The sequence below is a fragment of the Microcebus murinus genome, chromosome 11, assembly GCF_040939455.1.
Source record: "Microcebus murinus isolate Inina chromosome 11, M.murinus_Inina_mat1.0, whole genome shotgun sequence".
Taxonomy (NCBI): Eukaryota; Metazoa; Chordata; class Mammalia; order Primates; family Cheirogaleidae; genus Microcebus; species Microcebus murinus.
This window is the reverse complement of record NC_134114.1, coordinates 82,107,012-82,121,459: the sequence shown is the minus strand read 5'-3', so window position 1 is coordinate 82,121,459 and position 14,448 is coordinate 82,107,012. Positions and strand designations below refer to the sequence as shown.

General features: G+C 35.5%; 1 protein-coding gene across 1 annotated transcript in view; it reads left to right on the top strand.

Annotated features, from left to right (window-relative positions):
• The first annotated feature begins 227 nt into the window (after positions 1–227).
• The window catches only part of PJA2 (praja ring finger ubiquitin ligase 2), a 64,640-nt gene continuing 50,419 nt past the window's right edge, over positions 228–14,448 (top strand). Inside the window, exon 1 of the mRNA XM_012790252.2 lies at positions 228–376. The gene's annotated coding sequence lies outside the window, so the exon portion shown is untranslated. The remainder of the gene's footprint in view (positions 377–14,448) is intronic.

The window sequence follows — 14,448 nt, the reverse complement described above, 5'->3', positions numbered from 1 at the left end:
AGCAGGGCGTACATTCAGCCCAACTATTTTTCCCTTTTTTTCTGCCACGTCCCAACCATTGACGTGAGCCCACTCCTCAGGTTCCGATTGGGTGTGTGCGTTTCCCCCTCCCGCGGAGGCCCCGTAAGCCTATTGGTCGGCGCCGTCTCGGGGGGCGGGGCTGGCGTGAGCGGCTCCTTCGCCTCCACCGCGGCGCAAGGGGCGGGACGCGCCGCCGCCGCCGCCTCTGCTTCCGCCGCCGCCGCCGGCGCTGCCACCGCCGCCGCAGCCTGCCGCTGCGCGTTCGGCGGGGGAGGAGTCGGAGGCGGAGAAGAAGGCGGTGGTGGCGGGTGGAGGTTCGAGCGCTATTCTCGCTCCGGAGCCGCTGCACATTTCGGTGAGGGTTTTTTTGGGGCGGAGGGGGGGATTCTTTTTTTTTTTTTTTTTTTTTTTGGTTTTTGAAAGTCGGGCTTGTTCTGATGTCGGGAGTGTGGGGGTCGGGGCGAGGAAATTGCTGCGTTCAGCTCCTCAGTTTCGTAGTCTGTCTCCGCGGGAGGGAGCGGGGCCTGTCCCCGGCCCGCTGCGCCGGCCATGGTGGGTGGGGTTGATTGCTGTGAGAGGCCTTCTTCGCCTCCTGGGCCCTGTCCAGCCCCGGCCTGGGGCCGCGCTCGTGTCCGGGGCCTCCGCGCCCGCCCGCTGCCCGCCGGACAGTTGGCATCGATTGGTGTGGGGGTCTCCGCCGGCCTGCCGCCTCTTCCTGCTGCCCTTGGGGACTTGGCCAAGGACCCCGCTGCCTTTCTCCCCACACTCGCGACTGTACAGGAGTGTCCCCCTCGCCGACACCTCATACCCGCCTTCTCGGCCCATTTCCAGTCACCCCGCATAGAGCTTATCCATCTTACGCCACAGGCCTGCAGCCCTCCTCCCCCGAGAAACCTTCCGTTGCCGTGACTCTTCTGCGCGCATTTGCATTTTTCCCGATTGTCACCGAGGCTCGGGCACGCAGACACCTCATACAAACCTTCGCAATCGTTCTCCTGACGTTAGCTCCATTCCATCATTGCTTCCCCCCGTTAGCGGTGTCAGTCACCTCCGCGCACGCCTGTGGCAGATGCACCTTTGAGTCGGCCTCCCTGCGATTACTGCCTGTTAAATCATTGTGCGCACATTCAAAATGGTGAGTTTAAAGCTGCTCAGACTAAGTTGAAGAGAAGAGGAAGGTGATAAACAAGTCTTTTTTGCAGGAAGGAAGAAGAATCTGACAGTGTTCACTCTCCGGCATTAAAAAAATTTTTGCATCCGCATAGACACTGCGTTGAGTCTGCTGGCTCTGTGGAGTTTACAGGTTTTTTTTTTTTTTTTTTTTTAAAGGCTTAATATATTCTGTTGTTTTTATCTGAAATATTTGGTCGCATTTCTTTAAAATGGCAGTCACCTTTGCTGAAGACTACAGATCATTGGAAGAATATATAAATCAACTTGAAGATAACGAAAATAAATGTTTAAAACTATAGTTTTCAGTGTTGTAATTGTCTTCTGAGATTCATGTCATTTCCATAGGAAATAACCGCTTAATTTTTAAAATTAATTATAGACATGCAAGCTTGATGTAAATGTCAACAATTATAAATAAAGGACTATTCAGTAAAATGAGAATATTGGTGTTTATCTTTTAAGATGCTTTTACAGATGCACTTTTAAACACACATTCATGCAAAGTTTTTTTCTTTTTGAAGGATACTATACCAAACACATTTGTATATCACTTGCTTTTTCACTTAATTATGTATCTTGGACATCTTTCCTTGTTATATATAGGTCTCTCTAATACTTTTTAAAGGGTAAGTGGTATTTCATCAGTTTGAGCTATAATTATTCCCTTATTGAAAGATATTTACAGTTTCCTTTTGCTATCATAAATAGTGCTTTACAATGAAGCCAACTTTCTAACTTATTGACTGATGTTTAATTACAAAATTCAACTCATCCTTGATTTTAAGAAGATAAATAGTATGGAATTATATAAGGTAAAAACTGCAAGTCCCATCTCCCTTCTTAGTCCTACCTGCCTGCATCCCAAGAGTCTGTTAACCACTGTTAACAATTCAGTAAACTTCCTCTGTCTATGTGTGATTAATTTCTGGAGCTTGGATTACTAGAAATGGAATTGCTCAGTTAAAGGGGATGCATATTTTAAATTTTGATAACAATTTCTCCCTCATTAACTTTTTTTGAAAATATTCTTGACTATTTGTTAAGCATTTCTTTTAGGTGAACTTTAGACTCAACTGGTGATTTAAATAAAAAATCCTTAGCTATTTTGAATGAGGTTATATTGAAATTTTAGATTAGTTTGGAGAGAACTGACTTTTATAGTATAGGGTCTCTGACCTTAGAAATGTGGTCTCTACATTACATCTTGTTTTATATTCCTAGGGTTTGTTTTTTCATATGTATGACATTTCTTCTCAATATTCCTAGTATTTTATGGTTTGATTGCTGTAGTGGATGGAAGCTTTCAGTAACATTTTTCTCTTTTCTCTTGTGGTTATAGGAAAGCTTTTGAATTTTCTCTGTCGTGTGTCAAATAATTTTATTGAGTTGACAATTATCTGGAAATACTCAGTTTTGTGGTTTTCTTTTCAATTTTTATAACTTACATGTTTTTCTCATTACTTGTGTGATTATACATCCCATATAATGTTGAATAATAGCACTGATAGCTAAAAACTTGGTATTGTTTCTAACTTTAAGGGGAATGCTTCTAATGTTTTAGTAGTGATTATGATGTTCACTGAAGCTTTCTGATAAATAGCCAATATTAAGTTAAAATATTTTGTTCTAAGCTTTCCAAGACAATTTTATTGTTATTTTCAGTGTTGACATTTTTAAAAGCCATAAATAGATATTAAGTTTTCTTAGATTTTTTTTCTTTCTTTCTTTTTACATATTTTGAGGTAGTTATATATGAGCATCACCAATATTCCCTGATTAATATTTTCCTAAGAGAGCACCCTCTTAAAAAATCAACTTTGTTGAGGATAACTTAGGTACAATAAAATGTACTTATTTAAAATGTACAGTTTATTTTGTTTTGACAAATGTTTACACTTGTGTCACCATCACCGCAATAAAGAGTGGAATATTTTCATACCATAATGAAGATATAGAATATTTTTATCTCCTCCAAAAGTTCCCTTCTGCCCTTTTATAGTCAATTATACTTTCACCCTCAGTCCCATTCCTCTTTTTCTCGATATAAATTTTTTTCATTTGTTCTAGAATTTCATGTAAGTAGAATTTAGTATTATATACCCTTTTGCATCTTTTTCTCTCTGATGTTTTTGAGGATCATCCATGTTTTTGTATATTTAGTTTTTCTATCTTTTTTTATTGCTGAGTTATAATCCGTGGTCTTGATCTACCACAATTTGTTGACCAGTTCTCTCATTTATGGGTATTTGGATTGTTTCCAGTTTGGGACTGCCATTAACACAGCTGCCATGAATAGTCATTCATTCTCAGTTTTTGTGTGAATGTGTTTTTATTTCTCTTTGTAAATACCTAGAAAGGAATTTATTGGGTTTTATGGTAAGTGAATGTTTAACTGTATTGGAAACTGCCAAACTGTTTTCCAAAGTGGTTGTCCCACTTTACATATCCACCAGTGGTGTATGATAGTTCCAATTGCTCCACATACTTATCAACACTTGGTTATTTCAGTCTTTTCAATTTTAGTGCTTCTAGTGGGTATGTAGTAGTATCACACTGATTTTAATTTGCATTTACTTGCTGACTAATGATGCTGAGAATGTGTTCATGTATATGTCTTCCTTTGTGAAGTATCTGTTGAGCTCCTTTACCCATTGGGATCTTACTGAATTGCAAGCATTTTTTGATACATTGTTTATACAACTCATTTGACATACAGATACATAAATACAAACACACTGCAATCTGAAGTTTTTATTTTCCTAACTATAAAAGAGGAGCTTTTAATTTTGATTAGATTTAATTTATCAGTTTTTTCTTACGATTTAAGCTTGTGTGTTCTGAGAACTCTGTCCAATGCAAAGTTGTGCAGATTTTCTCTTATGTTCTTTTACAAGTTTTATAGTTTTGGCTTTTATGTCAAGGTATATTATCCATTTTGAGTTAGTTTTTCTGTATGAGTGTGGGATGGGTCAAGGTTCATTTGCTTTTCAAATGAGTATGTAGTTCTTCTAGCACCATTTATTGGAAGCATTTTCCTTTTCTCAATGAATTAACTTGAAAATCAGTTGACCATATAGTGAATCGGTCTCTGGATTATCCCCTTGATCTTTGTGCCTGTATTTTGCCAATAACACATAGTCATGGTTATTTTTTACTTTTTAATAAGTCTTAAATCAAGTAATGTGAATCTTTGAATTTATTCTTTTTCAAAGTCATTTTGGCTATTCTAGTTCCTTTGCTTTATCATAAAACTTTTAGAGGCAGCTTTTTGGTTTCTACAAAAATTCCTGAGAGGAATTTAATTTGGATTGTGTTGAATTCATAGATCATGTTGCAAAGAATCTTAATATTGACATCTTAATATTGAATCTTCCAATTCATGAACACAGGTTATCTCCATTTATTTAGATCATCTTTCATTTCTTTTTTAGCATTGTGTAATTTCAGCATGCAGATGTTCTTTTCATTTTGTTAGATTTATACCCAAGTATTTCATACTTTTTATACTGTTGTACATGATAATTTTCTTAAATTTCAGTTTCCATTTGTTCACTGCTAGTATAGAGAAATACAATTGGTTCTTGCATTTTGACCTTAACTCCTGTAACCTTGCTAAATTCACTTGTTAGTTCTAGCAACTTTTTTGGTAGTTTCTTTTTAGTTTTCCTATGTGGGCAATCATGTTATTTCTGAATACAGAACAGTTTTATTCCTTTTCAATTTGTATATAACCCCCCTTTTTTTTTTCTGACTGCAATTGCTAAGACTTCTAGTATGATGTATAGGAGTGGTGAAAGGGAATATCTTATCTTGTTCCTGATCTTAAGAGGAAAGCTTTCAGTCTTTCATTATTAAGTATGATGGAGTGTTGCTATGGACTGAATGTTTGTGTCCCTGCCAAAATTCAAATGTTGAAACTTAATCCTGATTGTGAGGGTATTTGGAGGTGAAGTCTTTGGGAGGTGATTGGGTCACGAGGGCAGCGCCCTCATGAATAGATTAGTACTCTTATAAAAGAAGCCTCATAGAATTGGGAGCCAGAGAGCTCCTTCCCCTTTCTGCATACGAGGATACACTGAAATGACTGCAGTTTATGAACAAGGAAGTGGCTACTCACCAGATACAGAATCTACTGGCACTTTGATTTTGGACTTCCCAGGCTCCAGAACTATGAAAAATAAATTTTTGTTGTTTATAAGGTACTCAGTCTGTGGTAGTTTATTGTAGCAGCCCTGATGGACTAGGAGTGGCCTTTTATCATTTTAAGGACATTTCCATTCTATGCTTAGATTGCTGAGAGTTTTTATCACTAGTGAACACTGAGTTTGTTCACATGTTTTTCCTATATTGATTGAGATGATTGTGTGGCTTATCTATTAGTCCATTATGACAAATTGCACTAATTTATTTTCAGATGTTGAATCACCTTGCAGTGTCTGATTAACCTTCACTTAGTGATGATATATTAAATTTTCATAAATGGGTAGATTATATTTATTAATATTTTGTTGAGGATTTTTGTGTGTGTGTGTCTGTATCCATGAGGATATTTTTCCATGTAGTTCTTTGTATCAGGGTAATGTTGGCCTCATAGAGTTGGGAAGTGTCTTAGTTGTTATAAAGGAATACCTGAGGCTGGGTAATTTATAAAGAAAATAGGTTTATTTGTCTCATAGTTCTGCAGGCTGTACAAGAAGCATGGGACCAGCATCTGCTTCTAGTGAGGGCCTAAGGAAGCTTTCATTCATGGTGGAAGGTGAAGGGGAGACGGAGAGAGTGACATGCAAGAGGAGCAAGGTGGGTGGGTAGGTAAGGGCTACACTGTTTTAAACAACCAGGTCTCACATGAACTAATGGACAAGAACTTACTCATTATTGCAGGGAGGACACCAAGCCATTCATGAGGGATCCGCACCGTTACCCAGACACCCTGCACTAGGCCCTGTAACATCAGGTATCAGATTTCAACATGAGATTTGGAGGGGACAGATATCCAAACTATATCAGAAAGTGATTCTTCTTACATTTTCTAAAAAATTTTGGTTAGAATTAGTATTATTTGTTTTATAAATGTTTATTGGAGTTTGGAAGTAAACTCCTCTGGGCATAGAGTTTTCTTTGTTGGAAAGTTTTAAAGGACAAGTTCAATTACTTTAACAGATACAGAAATATTAGAGTTATCTATTTTTTCTTGAAAGCTTTCAGTCTTTCACTGTGTGAAATCACCTCTCAGTATATGAGCTTTGGTAGTTTTTGTCTTTCAAGGAATTTGTCTATTTCATCTATTCATTGTCATAAAGTTGTTTCCTAATCATCCTTTTAATGCTTGTAGTATCTGTAGTGATGTGTTTTTTTTTCATCATGATATTGTCAATGTGCCCTCTCTTTTTTTATTAGTTTGGTACCAGGTTTATCAATTCTATTAACCTTTTCAAACAGTCAACTTTTTATTTGATTGCTTGTCTTTTTTTTTTATGTTTTCAATTTTATTGATTTCCTTTCTTTACTATTTCTTTCTGATTACTTTGGGTTTAGATCCTCTGTGTTAATTACTTAAGGGTAAGCTTAGGTCAGGGGTCTTCAAACTTTTTAAATGGGGCCAGTTCACTGTCCCTCACACCGTTGGAGAGTGCGCACTGTGAGCCCAGGATGAGTCGGCTGTTGAGCAGGACAGGTAGCGGAGGCAAAAACACCTAGCAGGCCAGATAAATGTCCTAGGTGGGTGGCATGTGGCCCGCAGGCCGTGGTTTGAGGACACCTGGCTTAGGTCATTGATTTGAAACCTTTCTTCTTTTCTGTGCAAGCACTGCTTTATTTGTACACACATTTGGATATGTTGATATTTTCTAAGTTGTTTTGTGCCTTCCACTTTGACCCATCGGTTATTTAGAAGTTTATTTAATATCCAGATATTTGGTGCTTTTACATAACTCTTTTTGTAATTGATTTTTATGTTTACTTTTGTTGTAGACAAATAACATACTTTGTATAATTTCTTTTAAAGTCTTTGCTGTTTTATGGCTCAGAACATGGTCAATTTTGACTAATGTTCCATGTACACTTCAAAATAATGTGTATTCTACTGTCTTGTATGGAGTATTCTATAAATGTCAGTTAGGTCAAGTTGATTGAGAGTGCTTCTTAGGCCTTTTATTTACTTACTGAGTTTTTGTTCACTTGTTTTATTGGTCATTGAGAAAAGAGTTGAATTCTCCAAGTATAATTGTGGGTTTATCTATTTCTCCTTTTTGTTCTATCAGTTTTTGTTCTGTGTATTTTGAACCTCTTATCAGGTGTGTATATGCTTAGGATTTTTATGTCTTTTTGATGAATTGACCCCTTTATCATTATTTAATGTCCTTTATCTCTTATAGTAGTCTCCATTCTGAAATCTATTTTATCTAATAGTAATATAGCCTCTCCAGCCTTTTTTGTTTAGTATTTGTATGATATATCCTTTTCCACCCTTTTAGTTTTAATCTATGCCTTTTTTATTTACAATGGATTTGCTTCAGACATCCCACTTTTTAAATTGTTCCTGAAAAATATGTCTTTTAATTGAAGTGTTTAGACTGTTTGTGTTTAATGTAATTATTGATGTTAGAAATCTACACTCTTGGTAATTGTTTTTTGTTTAACTTATCTTCTCTCTGTTTCCCTTTTTTTGGGTCCATTTTATTCTCATCATTGGCTCAGTACTTATTTTGTCTCTCAAAAAAAAGTAATATTGGTTTCTCTATGATTTGTATTATATATCTTTAAAAACAGACTATATTCAAGCAATATTATACCACATTTTAACAGTGTTAGAGCTCTATAAAAGTCTATTCCCAGTTTTTCTCTACTATCTTTTGTGCTGTTATTATCCTTCTTTCATATACTATAAGGCCAAAATACCTTGTGATGTTTGTGCTAGTCCTGTGCTGTCTAGTATGGTAACCACTAGCCAGTGTAGCTATATAAATGTGAAATTAAAGTAGTTAATATAAATTAAATTAACATTTATTTCCTTTGTTATACTAGCCACTTTTCCAGTGCATATTCCTTTTGCCTGAAGAACTTCCTTTTACATTTCTTATAGTTCATGTCTACTGGTAACAACATACCTTAGATTGTCCCAAAATGCCTTGTTTCAGTTTTTCTTTTGAAAGGTTTTGCTGAATATAAAATTCTTTGTTCACAGTGTTTTTCTTGCATTAAGGATGCTATTTAATGTCTTTAACTGCACAATGTCTAATGAGAAGTTGGCTGTGATTCTTAACTTTGTTCCTTGTTTTCTACCATCAGGCATCAAAGGTGTTTTGTTTATTATTGGTTTTTATAGCAGGTTCAGTATGTTATGTGCTGAGTGTGTATACATTTTTATGTGTTTTGTATTTATCATGTTTTTGATGGGGCTCACTGAGCTTTTTGGATTTATGATTTGATTTCTTAAATTATTTGGAAAATTTTCAGTATTTTCTGTTCTAATATTTCTTCTGCCCTATTTACTTTCTCTTTGTAGGATGCCAATTACACATGTGGTAGTTTATTTAGTATAGTCCCACAACTCTTGGAGGCTTTGTCTTGGGACAGGGGTGTAGGGTATGTGTGTGTGTGTGTGTGTATGTGTCTCTATTCACTTTTTAAAAAACACTTTTAACTAGGTTTGGGTAATTTTTTTCTTACCTATCTTGGAACTCACTTATGCTTTCCTTGGCTAGTCTTTTGATGAGACCACAGAATGTATTATCCATTTCTGTTACTGTGTTTTTTTATTTCATGCATTTCCATTTTTATCTCTTAAAATTCCTCATATGTTCATGTACGTGTCTGTCTTTTTGCGAGAGACTTTAAAAGAGTGATTATAGTTATTTTAATTTTCTTCTCTAATGGTCCCAGCATCTGATTTTTTATTTATTGTTTTGTCTCTTGTTGTTCATTTTTTCCCCCTTAACTTTTTTGTCTTTTTTGATTGAATGGTGGATGCTATATGAAGAACAGTAGAGATTGGGGTAAATAGTTATATCTTGCTGTGAGTCTGCTTATTTATCTTCTAGGCTTTAGTGTGGTGGGATTGATTCAGTCTAATCTTTAGTTGAGCTGGGTTTGGATATTTTTGGTACTTTCAGTATGCCAATTACCTTGTGTTTAGTAGGGCAGCTGAAACGCCTTAGTTTTGTAAATGTTCTTACTCCTTTAGCTTTCAGCTTTCTCTGTGTCTGTATACCTCAGTGGAGAAATTTCCACATGGTCTCATTGTCCCCGGCAGCAGACTGTTGTTACTTGATGCTGACTACTCTGGGGATGTAGGCAGAAGGTTCTGTGTCTTCCTGACCTGCGCTTAATGTTACATAAACCCTATGTTTCTTGGTTTTGGAGGTGGATAGTAATCCTGTTTCTTCTCCCCATGTAGCCAAATCCTGCCTCATGCGTAGGAAACAATAAAAAATAATTTTTTTATTAAATTAGAAAGGATCATTTTGGTTTTGAAGTTTTTATTCTATTTTCATAATAAAACACCATGGCCCCAAGGAAGAAATTCTTTTTTCTAGTGTGGCACTGTGTTAAAATACATTGCTGTAATTGGTCTGCTAATATGTTGTTCAGAATTTTTGTATCCTTATCATTGTCATTGACCTGTAATTTTCCATTTTTGTAACTTATCTGGTTATTTTATGAAGATTTTGCTATAATCATAAAGTGAGCTACACGTTTTTAAAATGAGCCATGAAATCCTTTTCTGTTCGCTGGAGAAGCTTGTTTAGCATTTAGAATGAGCTCTTCCTTGAATGTTTTGATAGAAATTCTATTAAGACCTGTGAACCTTGTGTTTTCCTTGTGGGAAGATTTTTAATGTTTAAATTTCTTTAATGATTGAGAATCATCCTGGCTTTCTATTTGTTCTTGAATCATCTTTGACAATTTCTAGCTTTTTTGGAGTTTGTACATTTCACTCAAATTTTCACATGTATCATTTATACTATTTTTATCTTTGAACTTCTGCTTCATCTAGAGTCCTGCATGCAAAGGCATTCCTGTATCAATTATTTGGCCTTCCTCCTACTTCCCAGCCACTCTTTCTAGAGCTTTGTCTTTTCTCCATCTGCTGTTAAGGTCTTTTCTCTTGGTGACCTTCACTCTTGGTGTTCTGCAGTTTGCACTACAATCTCAGTAGGGGAGTCTTTTATTTGTGTTGTTTGAGATCGGAAATTCACATCTTTTGTCGGTTGTGACACATTCTTAGCCATTTTATCTTTGACTATTGATATCATTATTCTCATTTCTCTTTTTGAGAATGCTACTTAGAAGTATATTCTGCCTTCTTATTCTAGCCTCCATGTCTCTTACCTTCTTTTTCCATATTTCCATTCCTTTGTTTCTCTATATTAAATCCTGGGTATTGTCTTAACATCTGTTTTCCATTATGCTAGTCCTTTTTTCAGCTGGGTCTGATCTGCTCTTTTACCCTTGTATTTTAGTTTTAATTATATATTTCATTTTTAGAAATTTTATTTGTTCTCTTTCAGTTATCCCTGGTTATTTTTAACAATGTCTTCTTTTTAGTTATACTTTTAGTGTGTTATTTTTATTTTTTACCTGTTAAAGAAAAATTCTGATATCTAATAATTTAGTATCTGAAGTCTTCCATAGGCATTTTCCTGTGCTTTTTATTTGGCCAACTCTTATCAATTTTTTTCTCCTGTATTTTTAACTTTCTCTTGTGAGTTCATGTTGTTTGAAATTTTATATGTGGGAATTCTGACCTGATTTGAAAGTGAGATGACTTTCACTACATCTTTGGTTCTATCTGGTACTTAGAACACTGTACCCTGAAGACTAACAATATTCTCAGCTTGTGGCTTGGGGCCTCATGCAGATAGTATGGATTGCAGCCACAAACATAATGAGGTTGAATTTGTGGCTTTGAATTATTAGAGAAGACAGTCTCTTCTTCCCTATCTTTACCCTCTACGCTAACTAGAGTTAATACATTTTTATTTGCTTTGAGTTGGGAGGTTTTTAAAATTTTTTGTTTGTCATACTGTTGGAAATGGAAAATAAGAAGTTGAATTTTCATGAGATCTTGTTCTATGCATATCTTTTTTTTTTTTTTTTTTTTGAGACAGAATCCCGCTCTGTTGCTAGAATGCTATGGCATAAGCCAAGCTCCCAGCAACCTCAAACTCCTGGGCTCAAGTGATCCTCCTGCCTCAGTCTTCTAAGTAAATGGGACTATAGTTGCGTACCACCATACCCAGCTAATTTTTTTGTTTGTTTGTTTCTATTTTTAGTTGCTTGGTTCATTTTTTCTATTTTTAGTAGAGACTGGGTCTCGCTGTTGCTCAGGCTGGTCTCAAACTCCCGACATCAAGCTATCCTCCCAGCTTGGCCTCCCAGAGTGCTATGATTACAGGCAAGAGCCACCACGCCCATCCCTTATTCTCTAATATTTATCTAAATTATTAGAAGGAGGGCCACATATCCTAGGTTGCCCAGGTTAATTCTACTTCATGCCTTTCATTCTTGTCTAATTATTAATTTTGCATTCTCAAAAGTGTCTTAGACAACCTGGAAGAGTTAAATCTTTCTGCCTTGGTCATTTTGACGATTATCTTGTCTATTCTTGGCCATTTGCAGTCTCATTTACATTTTTTAATTGTCTCATCAATTTCTACACATAAAACAAATGCCTGCTGGAATTTTATTAGGATTACATTTCACCTGTAGATTAATTTAGGAGAATTAATGTTCATAGTATTGAATCTTCCAAGCCAATGAAAAGGTATTTTTCTCCTTTTAGTTAGGTCTTTTTAAAAATCTTCCAAGCCAATGAACATGGTATTTTTCTCCTTTCAGTTAGGTCTTTTTAAATTTCTTTTTAAATGTTCTACATCTTCCATTAGGTTTATTTCTCTGGATTTGATGTTTTTGTTTGCTATTGTAAATTTTATCTTGTTTAGATAAAATCAGTAATCAATTTAGTTTTCTAGCTACATGTTGGAATATAGTAATACCTTTTTCTTGTTGACTTTGTATCTACCAATCAGCTAAAACTTATTTATCATTGTAAAAGTTTACCTGTAGATTATCTCTTCCAGTTTTGCTGTACACAGTCAAGTTGTCTGTCAGTTATGAGAAGTTTTTTTCTTCCCTTACAATTCTTCAACTTTTTGTTCCTTTTTCTCATTTTTATTGTATTTAATTAGTAGGTATTTGAATACATGAATTCAGCTCAGATGACACTGACTTCTCAGCTGAAGCTATGGAAACTAGAAAACAATGGAATTATATCTTTATAGTGCTAAAAGGGAAAAAAAAAGAAACTGCCAATCTAAAGTTCTGTTCCCATTGAAAATATCCTTCAAAAATAAAGTCAGTTCATATCAACAGAAACAGAGAAGGAAGTTGTCACCAGCTGACCCATATTACAACAAATATTAAAGGATGTTCTTTGGGATGAAGGAACATTAGATAGGTAGTAAAATGGACATGGAATAAGAAATAGACATCTTTAGAAAGGAATATTGGAAATTATTGGGTGTTTAAAGCAGCCATGATAATGTTTAGTGGGGCTTAATGTATGTAGAGTGAGCTAGATGAAAATGACAACAAAGAGCATGAGGGTATAAATGGGGTTAAACTGTTGTGAGATTCTTGCATCATTTGATGCATGGTAAAAGAACTGTAGACATTCCCCAACTTAAAATGGTTTTATTTAGGATTTTTCAACTGTATGATGGGTTTATTGGGATATAACCCCATCGTAAGTTGAAGAGCATCTGGACTTACAGTGGTTCAACTTATGATTTTTTGACTTTATAATCCTTGAAAAACACAACTTACATAACTGACATTTGAAGAAATAGAACATTGGAGTTGATCTGTATCTATTGAAGAAGTTAAATCTGTCAAAAAAATCTTTCCACAAAGAAAACCCCAGACCAGATGGCCTCACTGTCACACGTTTAAGTTAAGATATATAGCAGATTTACACAGACTCTTCCAAAAAACAAAACAAAACAAATTTCTTACCATATTTTATGATTTTAGCATAATCTTGATAGGAAAACCTGACAAGAATGTGACAAAAAGAGACAATTACAGGCCAATATTTCCCATGAACATAGATAGAAAAGAATCCAGTGGGATGTTAAAAGGACAGTACGACAAACATGGATTTATTTCAGGAATGCAAAGTTTGTTTAATGTTTTAAAATTAATCAGTGTAATCTGTCACTAACAGAATGATGTAGTAAATCCATTGGCCATCTCTGTAAATACAGAGAAATCATTTGACAAAATTCAACATGTGTTTGTGTTTTAAAAGCACCATCAAACTCGAAATAGAAGGAAGCATTCTTTTACTAAAGGGTGTCAACAAAAAACTTGTAGCTAACACTATACTAAACGAAAAACTATTGATTCATATGTAGTATGTCTTTCTCCCTCTATTCAACGTTTCATTAGAATTCTAACCAGTACCCTCAATCCAATAAAATAAATGTAAAAATCAGAAAGGAAAAAAGTAAAACCCAAATGCACTTGTCAGCAAAATATTAAAATGAGTAAATTTAGCAAGATGATTGGATACAAGGCAAATATACAAAAATTAAGAGTGGGTCATAGGGTGTAGATCCAAACTATCAGTTGAAACTCTTCCTCTGGAAGTTCAGTTGATTTCTTTCTCCCTTTACCTATACCTTCATTAAAATCAGTTAGATTTAAATCCATAAAGTAAGTGTTTTTGTTCTAGTAGCTATTCAGTGAGCATCTGCTGGGTCATAGGTGGAATGTAGGTGCCGAGCAGCAATTCTGACTTTACCAGCAAGCAAAAGACTAATATAATTTATTTTGAAACTGTCAACTTCACCATGTTACTTTCCATGCTGATAATAAGTAGATCTTGTAAAGGAAGGAAATACACCTTAATGAAATGGTATTAGAAAATTTTTGTTTTAGTAATAGGTGGAAACATAAGAAATTTAGTATCTAAAAACATGTAATTTACATTACTTTTATTTGTTGTCAGTTGAAGGATAAGATAACTTTTTATCCTACAATAGACACAGCAGCTCAGACATTTATTATCTCATAATTGCTATGGAGTTAGAAATTCAGGAGCAGCCTGATGGCTGATTTTGGCTCAGAATCTTGAGGTTGCTGTCAAAATGTAGGCTGAGATCACAGTCACGTGAAGGCTTGATTAGGGCTGAAGTATCTGCTTCCTAGGTGGTGCATTCATGTGGCTGTTGCCAGAAGACCTTAGTTCCT